General features: G+C 45.4%; 1 long non-coding RNA gene across 1 annotated transcript; it reads right to left on the bottom strand.

Annotated features, from left to right (window-relative positions):
- Nucleotides 1–1,290: 1,290 nt before the first annotated feature.
- LOC146673276 (uncharacterized) lies at nucleotides 1,291–9,443 on the bottom strand. Its single transcript, XR_014910507.1, has 3 exons — nucleotides 5,209–9,443; nucleotides 4,727–4,831; nucleotides 1,291–3,180 (listed from the first exon to the last, which is right to left on the bottom strand). It is a non-coding gene; the product is annotated as an uncharacterized LOC146673276 (long non-coding RNA).
- Nucleotides 9,444–10,735: the final 1,292 nt, after the last annotated feature.

Raw genomic sequence — 10,735 nt, 5'->3', positions numbered from 1 at the left:
CATCTAAAGTCATCTGAGGACTAATAGCTGATCAGCATCTTTCAGGATTGGTATAAACCCTCATTTAATTTTATTTATACAAAAAATAAGTGAAATAACACAAACAACAACTGTAATAATTGTATTAACAACAATAAGAACAAAAGTGTCACGGTTCTGGGTCCATTGGACCCAGCAATTGAGTTTATTATGTTTTGGTTTACTTTTGCATCATGGATTATTCATTATGTTTCTCTGGTACTTTGTGTTTCAGTTATCTTGGTGTTTTGGATTGTTTTCTCATTCTCTTGTTGTGATGATGATGTTTATTAGAGTTTCATGTTTCTGTTTATCCATGTTTTAGGAATTGTGGTTTCATATATTATTTTCTGTCCGTGTCTTTTAGTAGTGTTTCATGTTTCCTGTTTTATTGTGAAAGTCTTTGTCTTAGGTTAGCGTGTGCAGCTTTGTTCCCCCTGTCTCGTTAGCCCTGATCTCTCCCAACTGTGTCTCCCTCCTGTTGCCCATTCCCTCATTACTACCCTGTGTATATAAGCCCTGTGTTTTCCCATGCTCGGTGTCGTGTCGTACCATCAAATTGTGCCTGTGTGTTTCTGTTCTCCGTATTCAGTGTTCACGTCATGTTTTATTTTCGTACCAACAATAAAGCTGAGGTTTTTGAGTTTCAAGTTGGTGTCTGAGTCCTGCGTTTGGATCCTCCTCTCCGCCTGCCTGCACACAGAGCCCTGACAGAACGACGCGACCAGTAATGGATCCAGCGGACTCACGCTTCGCCTCTGAGGGAGAGAATCTCACGCTCCTTTGGGATTACTGTTGGAGGGTAGTCCACGCCGCGAGCCCTTAAAAGAGGCAGCTGGAGGTAGTATTTTTTGATAATTTTTTGTCGTCCACTGCCTCCACTGTCAGTTTTCTAAATATAAATGGACTTAAACAAATAATAACAGCTTTAAGAGTGAGGCTAAGTTTTGAACCGTTTGGCATGGGTGGCCCAGGGAAAGAGGATTCAGTAGTTCTCCTGGAGGCCCTCGCCACTTGGTACTCTCAACGACAGCAGCATTTTTTGCCAAGGTTTATCGCCAAATCGTTTGATCCGTCCTTGAAGAAGAAATGCAACCCTCGCCGTCATCACCCAACCACACTTCCATTCTCTCCTGTAGTACGGGCTGGTGCAGTTTTCATTTCCACACCTTCAGCTCAGTTAGCTGGTCAGCAGCTACCCTCAGCTCAGTCTCCAGTGTCCCCTGGTCAGCAGCCCCCCCTCAGCTCAGTCTCCAGCGTCCCCTGGTCAGCAGCCCCCCCTCAGCTCAGTCTCCAGCGTCCCCTGGTCAGCAGCCCCCCCTCAGCTCAGTCTCCAGCGTCCCCTGCTCAGTAGCCACCCGTAGCCCTGTCACCTACTCCACCACCGCTTTCATCTCAAATTCAGTCACCCGTAGCTCAGTCTTCACCCCCGCTACCCATAGCTCAGGCTCTACCACAATCAGACTTTCTCCAAACCTTGTTACAGTCCATAGCCCAGTCAGTAGCGCAGTTAGTGGAGGAATCATCAGTGTTGTCATCTGCTCAGTCAGCCACTCATCTTCACCCTCAGCCAGGGGTCCCAATTGCCTCTGGTCCTGCATCTGGCCCGAGGAGCCCGTCCAGCTGCAAGCCAGCAGTCTTAAATAAGTCTTAAATAATCAGGCCCCATTTTATCTTAATGACCTTGTAGTACCATATCACCCTATTAGAGCACGTCGCTCTCGCTCTGCAGGCCTACTTGTTGTTCCTAGAGTATTTAAAAGTAGAATGGGAGGGAGAGCCTTCAGTTTTCAGGCCCCTCTTCTGTGGAACCAGCTTCCAGTTTGGATTCGGGAGACAGACACTATCTCTACTTTTAAGATTAGGCTTAAAACTTTCCTTTTTGCTAAAGCATATAGTTAGGGCTGGACCAGGTGACCCTGAATCCTCCCTTAGTTATGCTGCAATAGATGTAGGCTGCCGGGGGGTTTCCCATGATGCATTGAGTTTTTCCTTTCCAGTCACCTTTCTCACTCACTATGTATTAATAGACCTCTCTGCATTGAATCATATCTGTTATTAACCTCTGTCTCTCTTCCACTGCATGTCTTTATCCTGTCTTGCTTCTCTCACCCCAACCGGTCGCAGCAGATGGCCACCCCTCCCTGAGCCTGGTTCTGCCGGAGGTTTCTTCCTGTTAAAAGGGAGTTTTTCCTTCCCACTGTCGCCAAAGTGTTTGCTCATAGGGGGTCATATGATTGTTGGGTTTTTCTCTGTGTCTATGAAGCGCCTTGAGGCGACTTTTGTTGTGATTTGGCGCTATATAAATAAAATTGAATTGAATCCACGCCTGGTCCGGCCTCCGTGCCTTCATCCACGCCTGGTCCGGCCTCCGTGCCTTCATCCACGCCTGGTCCGGCCTCCGTGCCTTCATCCACGCCTGGTCCGGCCTCCGTGCCTTCATCCACGCCTGGTCCGGCCTCCGTGCCTTCATCCACGCCTGGTCCGGCCTCCGTGCCTTCATCCACGCCTGGTCCGGCCTCCGTGCCTTCATCCACGCCTGGTCCGGCCTCCGTGCCTTCATCCGTCCGGCGGTTGCCACACTGCCGTCAGAGCCATCTCGACCTGTTCCGCTTCGCCTCTGCCGGCCGTTTTCCAGGCCTCTAAGTTGGCATCATGGCCTTCGGGGACTGCCTCTGGAAAGAGTTCGTCACCGCCACTGCCTTCCATGTGGTTGGCCTCCTAATTGGGTTTGCCTGCGTCGCTGCCGTTGCCGTGTGCACGGCCAGCCTCCAGAACTGTGTTCGTCCTTGTGTTGTCGACCCCCGGGTCGACCCCCTGAACTTTTCATGGACTCTTGGTGAGCTCTAGTTTCATTTTTGATGTGTTTTCCTGCACTTTTTGACTCTTATGCACCTTTTTTGTTTGGTTTCTTTTGTTTGGTTTACCATCAGATTGTGCCTGTGTGCTTCTATTCTCCGTATTCAGTGTTCACGTCATGTTTTGTTTTCATACCAGCAATAAAGTTGAGGTTTTTGAGTTTCAAGTTAGTGTCTGAGTCCTGCGTTTGGATCCTCCTCTCCGCCGGCCCGCACACAGAGCCCTGACAAAAAGAAGCTTCTAGAACACTCAGTCAAACATAAACCTCCAACAGATCCAGCCATTTGGTTCCTCCTGGCTGACCTGCAGGTAAGAAACAGATGTGGGGTATAAGCTGTCAGGTAGATGAGTGAAATAAGTAAGTAAAAATTATTAATGTAGCACTTTTAAAGACAAGAATCTATTACAAAGTGATTTAACATTGATATTAAAAACAGCGCACAGAAACACAATGCACAAGATTACCAAAATGTTTGTTAGCTCATCAGAAATGTTCTGTAATTTTTTATATTTTATTTTTTGTCTGGGAGTGTCATCTACTGGTTGTAACTTAATCTCGGCTCCATCCAGAAAAGCCCAATGCCTAGGTGGAGTTACCAAGCTGGATATTACACTACCAGGATCACAACAAAGATTCTGGTAAGGAAAGGTGTGACCACAGCAGAGAGCAACCAGCGTGTTGCTGTGGACTTAAATAAGGCATGTGTGAAAATTGTACTCTCCAAATTCCACCAATATTAAGTGTCCTACCAGAGGGGTGAGGACACTGGACCATGTAAATACATCAAGCAGTCCTACAGACTGACACTCCTCCATGACCTAGGACAATCTGACAAAACAAGCCCCTGCAAGCATCCTGGTCATGGTTACAGACCTAGAGCACTCACAGGAAGCGCTACATGGAGATGGTCTTCGTGGACTACAGCTCAGCATTTAACACCATAATCCCAGACATTTTTACCATGAAGCTGGACCACCTTCAACCTGATCCTTGATTAAATATTTCCTCATCAACTGGCCCCAAACACTCCAATAGTCGGGCACCCATATCTCTGCCAATCTCATCTGGGCCCACAACACCAACGTGCTGGAAAAGAAGGCCCAGTAGCAGCTGCAGTTCCTCCGTGTCCTGAGAAAGAATAAACCAGACCAGATGCTGCAGCTGGTCTTCTACTATGCCTCAGTGGAGAGCATGCTCTTCTACTGCTTTGGTATTTGGGATGCAGGGGCTACAACTGAGAACAAAGGCTGCGCAGAGGGCAATTAACCACACCCAAAAAGCATTGGCTGCCTTCTGCCTCCCATGGAGGCCATCGTCTCTTACTCCTTTCTCATGGAAAAGAAGGCCATCACCAATGACCCCTTGCACCCCGCCTAGCACCCGTTTGACCCATGCTCTCTGGTCGGTGCATAAGTTGAGTCACTTTCCACACCTCCAGAGTCCGAAACGCCTTCTTTCCATTCGGACTCTCAACAAGTACTGTCCCTGCTGGTGACTTCTTGTAACAATTGGATGAACCTAGAATCTTAGCTCACGATGACTTGATGTCTTCATTTTCATCTGGCCAATCACATGCAAAGATTAGGATCACAACATTGTGTGAAAGAAAGGAGGGCAGAGACTGTGAAGACAGCGACTGTGGTGATACAGGCCAGGTACACAGAGCGACACAGAGAGAAGGATGTGGAATTAAGTGCAGATGTATTGGGAAAAGTGATAAAAATATCAGAAAAGAAACTGGCTGCATTTAAATGATACTGGAGACAGCAAAGCTGAGCGCTGAATTTTTAAAATTGTAATATGTTAAAACAAATTCAAAAAATACTCCTAAGCGCTGCTCATATCTACCTGTAGCTGGAGGAGAGGTGTTATTCATTGGCCCTGGAAGAGTGTCCTGTTTTGAGTCAGGTATCTGTGCTGCACCATCCACTGTGTTGAATAAACCACATCCTGCTGCAAGTCATATCAAAAGAACAACATTTATTCCAAAACAAATGACCCCTGACAAACAAACGTTTTGATGAGGAGCTGGCTGACATCACTGGCAGTGACTTTCAGACATTTTTTCCATCGTAGAGAAAAACAGATTTCAGATTGTCTTTGTCCAGGCTTTAAACCCCATGTGTGTTCTTCTGAGCAGCAGTAAATGCACAAAAATAAGGCTTTCATGAAAACACTAATTCAAACACTTCTTACCAACACAGATCATTCACAGCTGGGCTAAAATAGAAGGCTCCCAGTGATACTGAATGAAGAGCCATTAAAGAGCAATAAGGCAGCAGAGCTAAAAGAGCCAAAGATCTCACAAACACTGAACACTTCTCACTCACTTGGAGAACCAACTTTCAGGTTGATGATGTTGATGACCTTTATAGGTTTTCCAGCTCTCTTGATGACACGGCACTCGTATGTTCCAGCATCATCTTGTCTCACATTCTTCAGAATCAAAGACACGTCTCCATCAGCTATCTGTCTGTCCTTCAGATCCACCTGGTTCTCAAAAGATGGATGCTGGTAATCTGGAACAAGTCGTCCATGCTGATATAAAAGGACAAGTTCTTCATCTTCCAGGTCAGTTCTGCTCCATTCTACAACTATGACACAGAGAATTTTCAATAATATCACTTATCACAAAATTAATGTGTGCAGGCTCATGTTGCCTGCACACACACAGACAAACGGAATAAATATGAAATAATCCTACTCAATTTCTTTGTCTTTATCTATCATTGAAATGGTATTTATCTCCTGACAGGTAAAACTCACCTGCAGAGGTAAACATGCAGAGGCTGAATAACAACAAAGCTGAGCAGAGTGATGCAGTCACAGCAGACATTTCCTCTAGCACAGATGGTCTTAGTTTGTTCTAAATGTCTGTATTTTCAGTGAATAACAGAACGTGAGTTTACGTGGGAGAAACGTTTCGTCACTCATCCAAGTGACTTCTTCAGTCTCAGCTGACTGCAGGTTTCCCCAAATCTTATAAACAGTACATTTGCATAATGACTGAAACCAGCCCACTGAATCAACAATGGGCTGGGAGGTCAGTTCCTTGATCATAATTATGCAAAGCTCTCATGACCATTGATCAACAACCACTAACCAAAACCCACTGATCGAAGACCACCATCATTTCCATCAGTAATGGGGAACATCTAAAAGCTGACGTGTACCGTAAACCTACGCATACGGATCAGTATCTAAGGTTTGACTCTCATCATCCACTGGAGCACAAACTGGATGTCATCAGGATCAGGACGCTACAATACAGAGCGAAAACCATCCCCACTGACACAGCGGCCAGGGATGCAGAAGAACAGCACATCAAGAAGGCCCTGAGCCTTCTTGATGTGCTGTTGGCTATCCGATTGGCCTCCCTGCTGCTGCGGAGCCTGGGACGCTCTGCTTGCCTCCACCCCGGGGGGAAGGGTAACAACTCTTGGGTCTGGGTTCTGTTTCCCCCTCTGGGGGCGAGGGTACCTGGACCCGGGGTGTAGAGTATGTTTGGGGAGTGTGATTGTGTTTACATGTCCATTTATGTCAGTCCTTACGTTGGGTGAGTGCTGAGTGTTTATATATGTGTGCATGAGGGTGGGAACGCATGTTTGTTTCTGTGTGTGCCTGTTTGTCTGTGTCTATATGTCAGGTCGGGTCTTAGACTCCACCTCTCTGGGAACTCCCAGGCCCTCCAAGGCCTATCTCCCCTCACCACACTCCCTGCCGGTGACTGATGCTCTCAGGGGTCGGTGCATTGGTGGTTCTTGGTGTCCGGGGCTGGGCACTCAGGTATGTACCGGCTCACTCCCGGTGGCTACCTGGCGGGGCCTGGCGCCTGTTGCTCGGTCAGGCCTCCTCCGGGGTGCGGGGGGCCCTCGGGCCTCGTCTGGGGATCCTCGGCCCTTCCCATGAGGGTGGCACGGATGCCCCTCGGGTGGTCCTCCTTGGGCTCTCGTGTTCCAGGGCCTCTGGATGTCTGGGGCCTGGATCTCCTCCATGCCTGCTTCATGCCCTGGGGGACGGGGCTATGGCTCGCTACATCCTCTTGCAGACCATTGCATGTGGAAACCATTTGAATACAAGCGCGCTGATCCACACAGGTATGCACACGGATGTTCACTGCTCGTAGACTTAAATTACACCTTTCTTGGCTGCTACTTCAAAGCACACATTGTGCGCTGTCTGTCCTGCGTGCTGCACAACAACACTGAATATTTAGTATTTACTGCTGTTTACACTTAGCTAGATTAATGCGATGGTGTTGTGTTTAGTATGTTGCTTTGGTTTTTTTTGCTTGTTTTCTATTCTTTCTCTCTCAACAGGTGATCCAGGAGATTTTATTTTATTTTTTTTCCCCCTTTCTCACTGTCCCTCTCCCCTTCTGTTTTTCTTTTCCTTCCTCTTTCTTTCTCCCTTTCCTATCCCTCACTCATGTCTGTCCCATCTGTAACAACTGAAAATAAAATAAAATAAATAATTAAAAACAAAGGCCGATCAAATGGACCAATACGGCAATGCCATGATGATCCATTTGGCAAAGTAAATCCATTGGGTATCCTTGTTGGTCTTCAGACAACAATTCTGATGGCTAAAGAACCAAATGGGACAGGGGAAAAAAAAAATAATAATAATAATTTTCCCTTTCCAGTTCACAATCAATCCCACCCCTAGGTCAAAAAATATGTATAGGACAATTGGCCTAATCTAATATTTTGTATGAACCTGTCCAGCTGTCCATTTAGTTGAATGTAGGATTAACTCATAAGTCTTGCTAAAGTACCTTGTATTCTGATTCATCGCAGCAGCAACAGCAGCAGTTTGGTTGGATGATGTTAGCAACTGCAGAAAGTGTCTTGCTGACCGAAAAATTTCATCCTGCATAATCTGCATTATTTATTTGCAGTGTTCGTCTATCTATCAATATCTGCGGAGTATTTATTTTTTTAACGAGTATCCTATTTTCTAAAGCACAGCATGTAAATGGTAGCTCAGTTAGCAGGATGCTAGCATGTAGCGCTTAGTGAGACACGCCTCAGACGAGTTGAGCAAAGACCCCGTCTGTGTACTTTATACGTGAGCAACGGATTTAAATAAAATTAAGGTTTCAAAAGACAAACTTGAAGATGAAAAACAATATACTCACCGGAGAGCTGCCAGGGTTTGCCGCTGCCATTTTGGCGCTCCTAAATTCAAAACTGCCTCTGCAGACAGGCATGGGAGGCGTGGAAATTGTCATTGAGTTAGTCAAACGTTTTCCTTAGTTCGAGTAGATGATAAAATAAAATAAAAATAACTGGGATTTTAAATAGGACTAGGCGTTCTGTAATGATCTCTATTTAGGAGAAAAACTTAATCACTCACCTTTAAACAGGTATCTTTTAGGAGACACATTGCTGGCTAACGGTGTCATGTGATCAAACAGCGTAATTTAATTGGCTGAGAGCCACTCGACTCGATCTGGTGCTGATTGCTCTGGCTTGGGTCATTAAAGTTCATCACTTTTGCAGGTGAATTTTTGCAGGTGAATTTTTTGCAGGTGAATTTTTTGCAGGTGAATATTTTTGCAGGGAAATTTGGAGGATAAAAATTCAGTGTCATAAATTCAATGTCTAAAAATACTTGAATTCTGACGATACTATATTTCTTCCATACATTTGCAGTTTGGACGCACAGGTGTGAACATCTCCTGCAGCAGGGGGAGGACTATCCTCCGCCCGTAATGCTGTAAATAATGGTCGACAAAGTTATGTGACATTAGTGATGTTTGTACTAACTTGGTTTAAAAGTCTTTACTTTAAAATATATGCTGTTCAGTAGTCGACCTTAATCTTACAGAGAATGTGATAATTTTATTGATAATTAAAGTTAGTCATATATCCACAAACACAACAAGATGAAAGTCAGTGATGCTGCTCGGTTTGCAGTCCTGAATATCACGGCACAAGCAGGATCCACTACACTGTTAATGTTAGCTGTGTTATATTGCTGCCTCTGTTCGGTGGTGTCGAGCCAAAGGGACTTTAACGTGTGTTTGAACGAGCTGACAGTTCACTCGTTAAGCTGAAAGAAGATGCTTTAACCCTTTAAGACCTACCATAGAACCAAGTCCGCCAGAGCTTATATTATATTTTTACATGCTGTGGAGCCATTTTTGGGAGCATTTCAAGTTGCTATACATCAATACAACCATTATAGCCCAAACTTTAATAATATGTCTGCATTAGGTGCATAGTAATTACATAAATTGCAAAAAAGTGCAATAAACTACAAAAGAATTGAAAATCGTTTTTGTTTTTTTAACATATATTTCTAGTTAGAGAAATTTAAGAGGCTTATCCCTCAAAACTGTAAATACAAAAAAGTTGCACAAACTAGTTTCCCACCACAGGAAATTTATTTTAAGTGTCTTCATAGTTTTATTTTTGAAATACACCAATTTTTATATACTGCAGGAAAAACGAAAATAAATATTATAGTGCAAATTTGCAAAATAACAGCATATGCATCAAAATAAACTATTTCCAGCAGTGCAATATGAGTCCTAAGCATCCCAGAAACGACACAGAAAGTCATGAAGTCAAACATAACTTTTATTTATTTATTTATTTTTTTTTTTTTTTTTAATGACATCAGAAACAGCAGTATGCGACATTACGTGATGGCAGAGCTTCAGTTCATCCTTTGTCATTTTTTTTTTTTTTTATTTTTTTTTTTTTATTTTTTTTATTTTTTTAATAAATAGGACAGGGGGAATGAATGAGAGAGAGAGGGGGAGAGAAAAAAAGAAAACCAAAGGGGAGAAGAGACGGTGAGAAGGGGGGGGAAGAGAGACAAAAAAAAAAAAAAAAAAAAACTCCTGGGTCACCTGTATGGAGAAAAAAAAACAAACAAACAAACAAACAAACAGAGGAGACAGCAAACAACAAAGAGCAACATAATAATAGAGAAAACAAAGCACCATCACAATAAACTAGCTAGTCATAGATATCAGTATTTACTAAGTAATAAACAATATTGTGCAGCACGCAAGATAGACAGCGCACAGTGTGCTTTGAGGCAGCAGCCAAGAAAGCTTTAGTCCGCGTCTGTGAATACCCATGTGTGCATACCTGTGTGGATCAGCATGCTTGCATTCCAAAGGTTTCTCCATGTAATGATCTGCTAGGGAGTGTGGGGGGGCCTCAGCCCCGTCCTCCAGGGTGTGAAGCGGGTATGGAGGAGATCAAAACTCCAGACATCCAGAGGCCCCCAGAACACAAAAGACCATGGAAGACCAACAGAGGGGCAGCCGCGCCACTGTTCCAGTAAGAGCTGAGGAGAGTCCCAGATGAGGGCTCACTCAGCAGCCGCGGAGCAGAAGCCAGGGGGGGTTGCAGTGACGCGCCCGTGAGCTCCGCCGGCCCCCAGCTGCGCCTGAGTGACCGAGCCCTAGGCCGAGAGGCCGGGGGCACCCCACCTCCAAAGGGGGCCCGAGCGAGCCCCAGGCCCCAGGCCCCGACAAGCGGCCGCCAAGGAGTGAGCCGGTGTGTACCCGGACGCCCACCCCCAGACACAAAGAACCACCAACACACCGACACCTGAGGGAGTCCGCCACCGGCAGGGGAAGTGGTGGTGGGTGGAGATAGGCCTCCAAACCTTGGAGGGCCTGAGGTGTCCCCAGAGAGGTGGCGTCTGATACCCAACCTGACATATAGACACAGACATACCGGCACACACAGACACAAACATCCATTCCCACCCTCATGCTCTCATATGCACTCACTCCACACTCAACCAACGTGGAGACAGACATAAAGAGACGCTGTACACATAATCACACTCCCCAAGCGTACTCTACAATCCGGGTCTAGGTACCCTTGC

Source organism: Rhamphochromis longiceps, linkage group LG3 (assembly GCF_057381845.1).
Source record: "Rhamphochromis longiceps isolate RC_006_pf linkage group LG3, R_longiceps_female_GT1.1, whole genome shotgun sequence".
Taxonomy (NCBI): Eukaryota; Metazoa; Chordata; class Actinopteri; order Cichliformes; family Cichlidae; genus Rhamphochromis; species Rhamphochromis longiceps.
This window is presented reverse-complemented; position numbering and strand designations above follow the sequence as displayed.